General features: G+C 43.4%; 1 protein-coding gene across 2 annotated transcripts in view; it reads left to right on the forward strand.

Moving 5' to 3' along the window:
* Positions 1 to 12,398, forward strand: part of MOK (MOK protein kinase) — a 488,814-nt gene that overhangs the window by 172,561 nt on the left and 303,855 nt on the right. The gene's annotated exons all lie outside the window — the stretch shown is intronic.

Here is a 12,398-nt window from a genome sequence, read left to right on the forward strand (position 1 = left end):
CAATACTGCACTCACCACCCTTGCCCTGTAGATATCAAGTGGTGCCCCAATAGGTTTTAAAGCGGAGGCACGTTGTTCCTTGAGCAGGGCCCCTGCGACCCTCTTGTGGGTCAAAAACACCTTTTGGTGGTGCGCCTTCCAACTCATATTAACACACAGTTGAATACCTAGGTAGTCGAATTCGTTGACTCTATCAAGAGAGACAGAGTCCAGGGTAGGAGGAACAACCGCTTTCCTGGGAGGGTTAAGAACAAGGAATTTGGTCTTGCTTATGTTTATAGACAGGCCCTTGGTATCACAAAAGGCCTTAAAGCTAGAAAGCAACTTTTGGATACCTACTGGTGACTTTGAAATTAGGAGGGTATCATCCGCAAAAAGGAGCGTAGGAACTTTCCTACCAGCCAAGGATGGTGCATCTGACGGCTGTTGAAGCAGATGGTCCACCACTCCGTTAACATAAAGAGAGAACAGAGTGGGGGCAAGCACACATCCCTGGCGGACGCCCCTATCTACGGAAATACGAGATGTCTTCTCCCCCTGGGTACCCCATCTAATCTGGGCAAAGTTGCTATCATGGAACTTTATAAGCAAGGCCAACAAATAGGGAGGTAAACCCAACCTACCTAAGACATTCCACAATTGGACTCGAGGGACCAGGTCGAAGGCAGTTCGCAAGTCTATGAAGACTAAATACAAGCTGCCCCCGCCCAGCACGACCACTTTCCAGTATATCATTAAAAGGCGAAACGTCTGTTCGATGGTGCCCATCCCTGATCTAAAACCTGCCTGGAAATCTGACAGAACCTGATTTTCTTCGACCCATTGCAGGATCCTGCCTAGTATCACTTTGCCCGCAACCTTTTGAGATGAGTCAAGCAGGCTAATAGGGCGATAATTGGCTGGGTCGTCCCGACAGCCTTTTTTAAAAATAGGGACGACCTCAGCGCCCCTCCATGAGTCAGGGAGAGAACCTCCCAACACAGCCTCATTCAAAAGTGTGGCAATTAATCTACTCCACGGTAATGGATATTTTTTCAGCAAGTCGCCTGGAATACCATCCGGTCCAGCAGCCTTATTAGATACAATACAACTGATTGCCCTTGCAACTTCCTCAGTGCTGAAGGGGCAGGCAATGATGGGAATCTCGGCTGGTAAGCTGGCGAGAGGGCCCATGTTTAGGTGGGATTCCCCACTATGGACAGAGTACAGTTTGGAGAAGTGGGCAAACCAGAGATCACCCGGAATGTTACAAGTAAACTGGGAATCAAGAGGTTTGTCCCTAGCTCTCAGCAGATCCCAAAACCCCTTGGAGTCCTTCCTGGCGCTTGCCTCCACTAGGTCCCACCAAAAACTGTAATCGTGGGCCTCCCTCGCCTCCGCCACAACTTTTTTATAGAATTTCCTCGCCAATCTAATATTGCCTGGAACCTTACTTTTCACTGCGGAAATGAGTTCCCCCTTGGCAGCCCGACATTTAGAAGAATACCACTTATTTCTTGCCCTAGGAGCACCTTTCGCGGAAACCTTCACGCTGGCTTGGGGTATAATAAACAAATCACTTAACACCGCAATGGTTTCTGTGAATATTGGTAAAACAGTTTGACTGGTGACACCCAGGGCATCAAGGCGCGGCCCCACCGCTACCATAGTGGTCCCTGCCTGTGCACAACACAGGCACGCCCCTGCCACCCTGACCACCGCAAAGTCTGTCTTTCTGACTAAGCGCTATAACAATACATACAATGCATGCATGTGATAAAGAATTACATTTTGAGGTCCAATCTCTGGAAGACCTAGTGCATGTTTCTGGTACATAGAGCAAGTGTATAGCACCACAGAGTGGTCACATCGCTTATATACACCGAAGTCATACATATGTACTTCAGATCTATTCCATAGGTCCTACTATATACGCACAGATATAAACAGTGAAAATAAAAGTAAAGGCAACAATGCTTGATAAAAAATGATATGTGATGGAACACTCCCAAAATGACTTGTAGGGCCCTTGTCTCAGACTTGCGTTATAATTGTGGTTACACTGATGAATTGGTCTTGCAAGCCTCGCGAAACAAACAGAATAGCCTCTTGGCCCTTTGGGTAATGTTCAGAAAATTTATTCTTTAACTCTCAGCAAGAAATTCCCCAAAACATACCATCCAAACTGCCATGAATCAAATCTAAAAAATAAGAAACCTCAAATTCTGCTCTTGCGACACCTGCCCCCCCAACCCCTTGCAGGCCTTGGCTGTCTTTAAATACCCTTGTCTTTCTTTCAGTTTACCCACTGCTCGGTTGCCCCTTCACTATGTTTGATCCAGGGGCGCAGCTAGAAGCAAATTTCTGGGGGGGGGGGGGGGGATAAGAAAACATTTCGGGGGGCTGACTCTTCCAGTAGAGTGGAAATGCAGGGGCTCTAGAAGGGGTGAACAAAAAAACCAAAGCCTCATTTACAAGCAAGTGGTCTTTTAAAGACCTGTGAAGTACTCGGATGCGGCGGTGTGTGTGCCCGGGAAGCTGTCTCAGCCCGGGCTTCCGCACACGATGGGGGGGTACTGAAGCCGTTTGATCCCAATGGGCATTGCACGCCTGGTTTGATCCATTGCAAAGTGCTCACCGTAAAGCGTTGAGATGCCTGCCAGGCGGGGGGCAGAATTACACAATAAAACTATGCTGGCAGGGAGGGTGTGTGTTCAGTGCCAGCTTGGGGGCATTAAAGCCAAGCCCTCGCCGTCTGTGCCAGCTTCTACAACTACTTGCCAGAAAGGCACAACCCCACCTTGGCAGGGGTCAAGAGAGCAGAGACGGTGACCCCATTCAACGATCTGTCTTTCTGCCCCAGACAGTGCCAAGAAGGTGTTTTGTTAAAATAGGTTTGCGGTCTGTGCAGCAAAGTGAATAAACATATAGAACGCATGGGAAGAGACATGCACTGGCGGAAAAGAGTGGGGGGGAGGAGAGAAAAGATTTATAACTCTCAAAAGCACACATAACCCCCTCTGGGCGCTTCTGTGCTCAACAGAATAATTGATGATTTACCTAGAACTAAAACAGGGGTAGGCGGTTTGTTTCCACAAGTGCATATTCTGGCAGCCCAGGGAGCAAAAGCAACCGGAGAGAATCTGCTCTGCCCAACATCACACGGTGCTGACAGTTGGGGAAGCCGGGATTAAAAGTCAAGTTTCCTAGTTCCAATGCATGGAATGTAGGCGGCACATCACGTATCTAGAAGTCTCATAAAGAGCAAAGCTGTTTTCGTTAAACAGTGGTAAAACAGCAAGACCTAAAACAATGAGCTGTCTGCTTGTGTGTCCCCTCTGTCCTAAATCACATTTGCTGCTGTTGAAGTCGAAACTGCTTGGGGCGTGAGCACCTCATTTGACGCCGTTGCCCAGCAGATTAAAGAGAATTTGGCTGTAAAGTATTGAGTGTCGGATTTTTGGTTGCAGCTGAGAAGCTGACATTTGACTGAGTCTATGTAGAAGAACTCCATCTCCCAACATGCAACTGAACAGCACATGAAAGACAGATGAAACCCGGATTGGTTGCCAAACCGATATGGAAAAGAGAAAGTGCACAACCGATATCGGTGTATAGTAAGTGCTTGCGAGTTATCTACCACGATCGTGACCTACTGCCAGATAGTGATATGCAAAAATGCAGACTCTGACCTCTGAAATACTGAATCCCTGCCCTTTTGGCAAAATTAGGTATATAGTGTGTCCGTCGTTGAAAAGCGCTAAATTTCAAAATCTAAAAAGAAATGATATTAATGATCAAAAAGAGCTGATGATACGTGTTATTTCCACATGCCCCAAGGGTTTCCCTTACCCAAGTCTTTGCTAAAAAGTTTCCTTCATTGCGGAGCTTGAAGTGTTCCGTGCTACAAAAGTTATGTATTTAAACGTGCTTCATTGTGCGTGCCCGAACGTTAGGGAACGAGTGAAAAGAAAGAAGGACTCTGCGTGATGCCGATCTTTGTACAGTGTTAGTCGACTGTGGAAAAAAAGTTGAGAAATACAGCGGTCAGGAAATGGGTTACAAGTACCGTGTATGTTGGATGTTATGGTACTTTTCTGAAAATAAAATGAAATAGAATAAAACACGCTGGTGAAAAAGAGGTTTAACATACGCTGGTCACATGCCCCACCCGGCACACTAAAAAAACAAACACACGAGTGGTGCGCGCGCTGCACTAATTAACAACTGTTTTCGGGAGTGGTGTGTGCCCACGTGCGCACGCAGTCTGCTCTTTTTCGAAGCACATACTCGTGCTTGACGCGCGCCCTTGCGCACTCCCGCAAGGTGTATGCCGCCACAAGCACGAGTATGTGCTTCGAAAAAGAGCAGAACGACGGCTAATGGTCTCCTAAGCAAGCAGCGCATGCGCGCTGCGTAGGTGAGACCTAAAAATTACATTATCAGAGAAGGGTTGCTTTATAAACTGTTCCTGTTTGAATGTGGGAGGTTCAAGAATAAAGGCGTGTGCAATTCTCAACCCCTGTTCCCCTCTTGAAATGTGTAGTTTCTCCACCAGATAAGAGGATTTGGGGTTAAAAGGAAAGGGGGGTTTGAGTGGTGTAGGCCATCTTGAGTTGCACTCTAGCCTAAATAGGAAGCCAGCATAGTAAAGTTAGAACAGGTTTATTGTGCATACATTTCTTGTTGCTGGCAAGAACTTGAGCAGTCGCACGTAGTACCACTTTGAGGGGGGCAAGATGATCTTTAGAGAGACCATTAGAAGAGAATTCCTTTTATGCAGCCTGGACAGAACAAGTGCCTGGACTAAAGTCTTTAAATCCTGAAATTCAGGGATTTGCCTTTATCCACGATAGCCGATTCACAGTCCAGGAGGGTACAGGAATCAGTTCATGACTGTACAAGTATAATGGATTACATTCATTGAGATCAGAAGAAATTCTCCCTTTGCAGGATTGAGTTTAAAGTGGTGATTCAACATCCATCTTAATAGTTTTCCAAATCTGAGTATCATCGGTGCATTAATGTTATTGTAATGATATAGAATAATGACCCCCAGTTACTGAGAATGGAACAAAGTCGTTCAGATACCCCTTGTTGCAGGCTCAAATTGCTGGATATATCATAGCCAATTTTAATGATTTTGGTTTGGTTTGACAAATAGGAGAACCAATCTAACACTACAATTTCAATGAATGTCCATTCATTTTTCCAAAATGTCGATGATAGAGGTAGGATTGATTTTATCAACAACATTCTTAAGGTTAAGAAGCATCAGTGAAGAAGAGTTACCTGGGTCGAGGAGTGAGCCATCAACAACCTGTATGAAAGCGCTTCCTGTGCTACCACCATGACTCTATCTCTATTGGAAGTTGTCAAGGAGGTTGTTTGATTTGTTCAGAGGTTGATCCCTTCATGCTTTATCTCAGTAGCCTATAAAAAAAATGGTGCAACCTGCACCTGCTGAGGCTATATGTGGTAACACTAAATAAATTACAGCTTTATTAAATCCTACTTCTGAGGTGACTCCCATAATTGAATTAAATTCAAAGCCAATCTACAGGCAGGAGTCTTGTATCATCTCTTAGCAAGTCTGTACGGGTGCTTCTATCCATGATCTCAATGCTCCTATTGCTGTTATAGCTTATTATTCTTAAATTCCGACTGAATTGGATGGTTTCAAGCCTTACATGGCTTGTGGTTCAGTCAGCTATTCAGGAACAACATTCCAGTCATACTGGTCCGGGTCATCAAGATCATCATCTGCCTAGTTTTCCAATCCTGACTGCATTAGGAGCAATTTCAAACGCGCTTTCTACAATGTTCATTGCCATTGAATACTGGAAAATGTCTTAGCCAAATTGATTCTAAAGTCTGTATTTACATATCTAAAATGCATTAGTGAGTCCTCAAGTCATCTTGTAAGAGCATCTAAAATTTGGAAGCATTTTAACACCTAAAATGATAATTATTTTCCCCGATCAACTAACTTCCAGTGTTTGTGAGTTCTCTATAATTTTGTTATGTTTACTAGCTTACATTTTCCCTTGAAATATAGGTTTGGTCTGCAACCTTTTCTGGTATATTCATCTCCGTTTTATGAGGTGGCATGATTCTTTCTTTTTTTCGGTGCTGTTTTGTAAAAGTGTGAGCGTTAAACATATATACCAAGGTACCACAAAAGTGAAATTAGCATACTTTGTGTACTACGAATGAGTGATACTATTTCTAACATATATTATGGGAGTGGCTGTATGGGTTTGTGACTGGGTGTGTGAGTGGTTGTATTGGTCTGTGAGTGGGTGTGTGAGTGCTTGTGTGGGTCTGTGAGTGGGTGTACGAGTGCATGTGTGGGTCTGTGAGTGGCACTATAGGTCTTTGAGTGGGTGTGTGAGTGGCTGTGTGGGTCTGTGAATGGGTGTGTGAGTGGCTGTATGGGTCTGTGAGTGATGCTATTGGTCTGTTAGAGGGTGTGTGAGTGCCTGTGTGGGTTTATGAGTGTGTGTGGGATTGCCTGTGTGGGTCTGTGACTGGGTTTGCGAGTGGCGCTATGGGTCTGTGACTGGGTGTGTGAGGGGCTGTGTGGGTCTGTGAGTGGGTGTGTGAGTGCCTGTGTGTCTGTGTATGGATTTTGGGCATTTGCATACGGGTATTTAAAAGGGAGAACCATAGACTGCTCTCAACAGGAGACGACAAGAAAGAACCCACTCATCACAGTCACTACAGATCAGATTGCACTCTATTAGATCAATGATGCATTCACCTCCATTAAGGATTTCAGATTGTTTTTCAACGTGGAATATGATAGGAAACACATTTGATATGCCTTCACCAAGCCAAAGAGGTTACGAACGTTTGTGCTTTACTGAAGTGGAGCTTCAATTGCGGCACCTGCTATGTTTATATTTGGAAATGCATCCAGTTGAAGTTTAATTTCTGTGAATCTTCACCAAACAGGGGTATTTCCTCTTGACTTAATGAAGCAAGTGCTTCTTTATTTGGTGGAGGTTACCTCATATTCCTCTGCATCAATAATGCCTCCCCAAAATCGCCTAGAAACACTCTTGGGAACCTTTTGTTAAGCTATCCATCAACATGGGAAAGGGCGGTAAGACCTTTGCATACTACTAAGTAAAATGGGGAGGGGGCCACGCAGCCCCCTCCCCGGGCCGTTTCCGGCCCCGGAGACCCCATCCCCGTGGCCCCAATTCCCAGGGCAAGACCTTAAATCAATGGGGGGAGGGGGGCACGCAGTACCTCTCCTTGGGCCGATTTCAGCCTTATATACATACATACATACATACATATATATATACATATATATATACATGCTCAGTGCACAATTCCTTATAATTATTTGCTCAGTGCATGATGTTTAACACGGATGCTTGTTCTTGATGGAATTTTCCTTGATTGTTGATCCCTTATAGATTCAAGTCGTGTGGCAGGTTCACAGATGGCTGTATAACTCCTCATCCCCATTGAGACCATGAGGGACCTTTGTTTGAAATCGTATAATCATTTTGGATTCTAGTCTTCGTAGTTTCAGTGTTCTGTTTCCTCCCCGCTCATTCTTCGGCACAGTTGTCAAACCAAAGTATCTTATGCTCTGTTTCATGTTTTCTTTGTGAGTTTTGAGATGTTTCGCTATTGCGTAGTTGGTGTCTTCATTCTGTACCGCTCGTAAATGTTCCAGAATTCGCTTTTTCAGTGGGCAGATTGTGCTGCCTATGTACCAAAGTCCACATCCGCAGACAATAACGTACACAACATACGTGGATTCACAATTGATTTTTTCTGTGATGTTAAATGTATTGCCCATGAAATCCACCGTTTGTTTCATGTTCATGCCATGTTTGCATGCTTTGCATGTGTTGCAGCGGACAAAACCTGTTTAGCTTATGTATGATTTTCCTATTTAGGTTTGTTTATATTGTAAATAAGGATTGATTAATCCATGTGACATTATGGAAGCAATGCTATATTCACTGCATTACGTTCCTCTTTAGACATTCCAAGATGGCGGAATGACAAGATTTGTTGCCGTCTGAAGAATAGTCTTTCTTCTGTCTTTATACCGGATATCATGTAAGCACTCTTTATAAACAAAATATGGCCGCAGCGTTTTCGTGCAGAAATTGACAAAGGCTAAGTGCCGAAACGCGTCTTGTTTGCCCGGAGTTCAAGAAAATAAATCCTTTTTGAACTCTCCCCCGTGAGTGCTGTCGTCTGTTATGGGTACGATTACCCGATGGAACTGTGAGCTGTATATTTAAAGCGGGAACACCCCCGCTTGGCATGCACCCGTTCGAGAGTGCAACTGGCTGGTGTTGCGGAGCAATAATTGTTATTTTCCAGTTGCACCGTGGTTTTTGGATTACTGGAGATTGAGTGTCGAGGTATTATGGATGTACTGGGTTAATATCGCCGTGACTAAGGACAGACGGCAGATACAACGTGAATCCCGGTAAGGTGCCGTAGGCACGGAATACTCCATATACTATCCGCATTTTTTACTGAACGAGGGGGAGAAGGGCACGAACACTATAGTTGTGTATACAACTATTTAACAATCTGTATGATGTTCTGTGAAACGGAACGCAGGGAAGCGGCTGAAAGCATTTTTAAAAAACAGAATGGAACCAACAGAACTGAAAAAAACAAAAACGGGACTTCCGTGATGTCTAATTTGGCCTCCAAATTTTCCAACCTGGAACGTCTCTATGAGCGAGAGATTAGGAAATGGTGGGAGGCCACCTCTCTGCAAAATTATATAGAGGTAGGCAGAGTTCCGAGGGGCCTTCGAATATATACAGTACCGGCTTACGAGAATCCTGACCCCTTACTGTTGGATGCATGGGCGGAACACACGGCCCAGTCCTGTAAGGGAATGCTGGAAATACTCGTGAGGTTCGCATGGAGCGACCGTGAAAAGGCCTTGATACTAATAAAAGAATTGGAGGATGATTTAATCAAGGAAGATGATCAAGCCAATGTGGATGTAAAACGTGAACAAATGAAAAAAAGACTGAAAACGTATGAACAAAAAATCAAACAACGTAAAGAAGAGAAATTTGACCGGGATGAAAAAGATTACAGCCAGGGCAGAATACTAACTTTTGCCAAAAAATATGACAATCCCAGGAAAGAATTAAGGCAAAAACCAATTCAACCATTAGCAGTGGCCCCAGACACATCAGAATCCGAAATTACGGGTGATGAATCCTCCAATGAAGATGGAGGTAGTGGGGTACCGACGGATGCACCTCCTTTTTACGAGGAATTCAGGCTAATCAGGAAACAGCAATTGCAAGGAGGCAGAGGCAAGCCCCCAGAGAAGGCAGCAAGAGGAAAACGAGGCGGGGGGCAGAAAATTCGAAGGCTCGCCACCCATGACCCGCAGCAGGAAGTTTTTCAACTAACGGAAATGAAGCAACAAAACTTGACGATAATCAATCTGACTCCGAGAGTTTTAACCAAAGAAGAAGAATTGGTTTTACAACTCGGTCTCTCATTTTGTCCACATAAAAGTATCAAATTTACACAGACAAGAATCGATTTGTTTAAATTTACACGTAAGCTGAAGTTGCATAAATACTTTAAGTTGAAACCATCTACCAGCAAAAATGTGAATCCTAGAATTGAAACAGATACGTTAACTGGCAAAGACATTGCAACTTTGAAAGTACTAGAGGGTTTAAGAACTGAAACCACTGTGACAGAAGATACCAATATTGGCTCCGTACAACTTATGGCCCAACTTGAAATTCAACAAAGTGGAGGCTTGAGTCTATTTAAACCTGCATCGGTATTTCTTCCACAAATGGCTACTGATGCTATTGACACATTTTCAGATGCTGTGATTAAAGATTTAACTCGCTTACGCAATGACAACAAATACAGGAAGAGAATCACGAACTTCTCAAAACAACAACAAAAGGTGTTAGATAATCTATCCAAGGACACCTCTCTTGTTTGTAAACCTTCGGATAAAGGGGGGAATATTGTTTTGCTCACGAAGGATCAGTATGAAACTGAAGCCTATCGTCAATTGAATGACATTGTGTGCTATGAAAAGACCAACGAACAGATATACAATCAAAGCATCACTGACTATCATTTGTTGATATCTTCCTGGTACAAAAAGAATAAATTAAACTCAGAGGAATATTTATTCCTGAGATGTTTGAATCCAACTATCCCTACCTTCTATTCTTTGCCCAAGGTCCATAAAGACATTAAGAACCCTCCAGGGAGACCTATCATTGCCTCTCAGGGTAGCCTTACTGAACATCTATCTATGTATGTTGACTTTTTCATTTCTCAACATGTGGTTACATTGAAATCTTACTTGAGAGATACAAAAGATTTTCTAACACATATAGGTAAAATTGTATGGCAAGCCAGTTACTGTCTTATGGTACTTGACATCACGAGCCTTTATACATGCATTGCGCATACTGACGGCCTAAAAGCCATACGTTTTTTCTTAGAATCCCGTGACTTGAGGTTCTATGAACACAACAATATGATTTTGGAATTTGTCAACTTTTGCCTGACTCATAATATATTCTTGTTTCAGAAACATCTGTTTAGACAGATGTCGGGGACTGCTATGGGTACCTGCTTCGCCCCCAGCTATGCGAACTTGTTCGTTGGCTGGTGGGAGGAGCAGGTGGCCTGGGCGGAGCCTAAGACATTTTGGAACATGAGGATAAAGGCATGGCATCGTTACATCGATGATTTGTTTATTGTGTTTGATGGTCCACCAGACCTGGCTAAATCATATATTGATGTCTTGAACTGTAACAATGTAAACCTAAAATTCTCAGGTGAAGTAAGTACTGAGGAAGTTAACTATTTGGACTTGACAGTGTATGTAATAGATGGGCAGTTACATACCAGACTCTATCGGAAAACCACCGCAGGGAAATCTACCCTTTTTGCCACTAGCAGTCATCCCAAGAAGCTTGTTGATAGCATCCCATATGGAGAGCTACTCAGGCTAAAAAGGAACAATACTAGCAATAAGGAATTCCAAAAGGCAGCAGAATCGAGCATGCAACGCTTTAGAGTCAGAGGCTATAGCGAAGCAGTCCTGTCACGAGCCCTAGATAGAGTGAATAAGATCCCTAGGAGAGATCTACTTACGGAGAAAGCTATAAAAAAGTCTAATAATGGGACCTTTCGTATGATCACTACTTTTTCTGAAAATGCTAACCAACTTAAGAGGATATTGCGCAAAAACTGGCATATCCTCCTTACTGACCACATTATAAAAGAAGATTTACCATCGAATCCTTTGGTCACGTTCAGAAAAGCAAGGTCATTGAGAGATCATTTGGTCCACAGCTACCATAATGTAGAACCTAGTAGGGCATCTTTTAAAGCACTTAATGGTTTCTATCCATGTGGCAAGTGCAAAGCCTGTAAGAAAAGCAAACGCACTTTGACATATGATGTCCCTGGCCTCAGTACACCTAGAAAGATCACCAAGTTCCTTACGTGTACCACTCCTTATGCCATTTATTGTTTGGTGTGCCCATGTGGGCTCCGTTACATCGGGAGCACGATACATCCGGTTAAGATACGGATTCTTGAACACATGAGGGCGATCAACAATGTTGATGAATCATACCCAGTAGCGAGGCATTACAACAAAATGCATTGCCGTAATAGGGATCTCCTATCATATTTTTGTCTAGATCATGTACCACAAAACCCTAGGGGTGGTGATAGGATACAGAGATTAAGGCGTTTAGAATCACGCTATATTTATAGATTTGCAAAGCAAGAATCCACTGGGTCTGAATAGTAGCGAAGAACTTGCTGTACATTTAGGATGATTAGGCTGACATTGTAGACTATGTGGATCTTTTTCTTCCAATTCTTTTGTAAATTTTGCATTCTGTGGTTTCTCTCTTTTTTTTAGCACAAAAAATGTACAATATGTAAAATGTATATCGGGTGTTGACTGATCATGTTTTGCCTAATTGTGGTGCCATGGTATCTTTGATAGGAGGCAGAACATTGGCCCATCTGTGGGCAAGATTTAGCTTATGTACGATTTTCCTATTTAGGTTTGTTTATATTGTAAATAAGGATTGATTAATCCATGTGACATTATGGAAGCAATGCTATATTCACTGCATTACGTTGCTCTTTAGACATTCCAAGATGGCGTAATGACAAGATTTGTTGCCGTCTCAAGAATAGTCTTTCTTCTGTCTTTATACCGGATATCATGTAAGCACTCTTTATAAACAAAATATGGCCGCAGCGTTTTCGTGCAGAAATTGACAAAGGCTAAGTGCCGAAACGCGACTTGTTTGCCCGGAGTTGAAGAAAATAAATCCTTTTTGAACTCTCCCCCGTGAGTGCTGTCGTCTGTTATGGGTACGATTACCCGATGGAACTGT

This window comes from Triturus cristatus, chromosome 9 (genome assembly GCF_964204655.1).
Source record: "Triturus cristatus chromosome 9, aTriCri1.1, whole genome shotgun sequence".
NCBI classification, from domain to species: domain Eukaryota; kingdom Metazoa; phylum Chordata; class Amphibia; order Caudata; family Salamandridae; genus Triturus; species Triturus cristatus.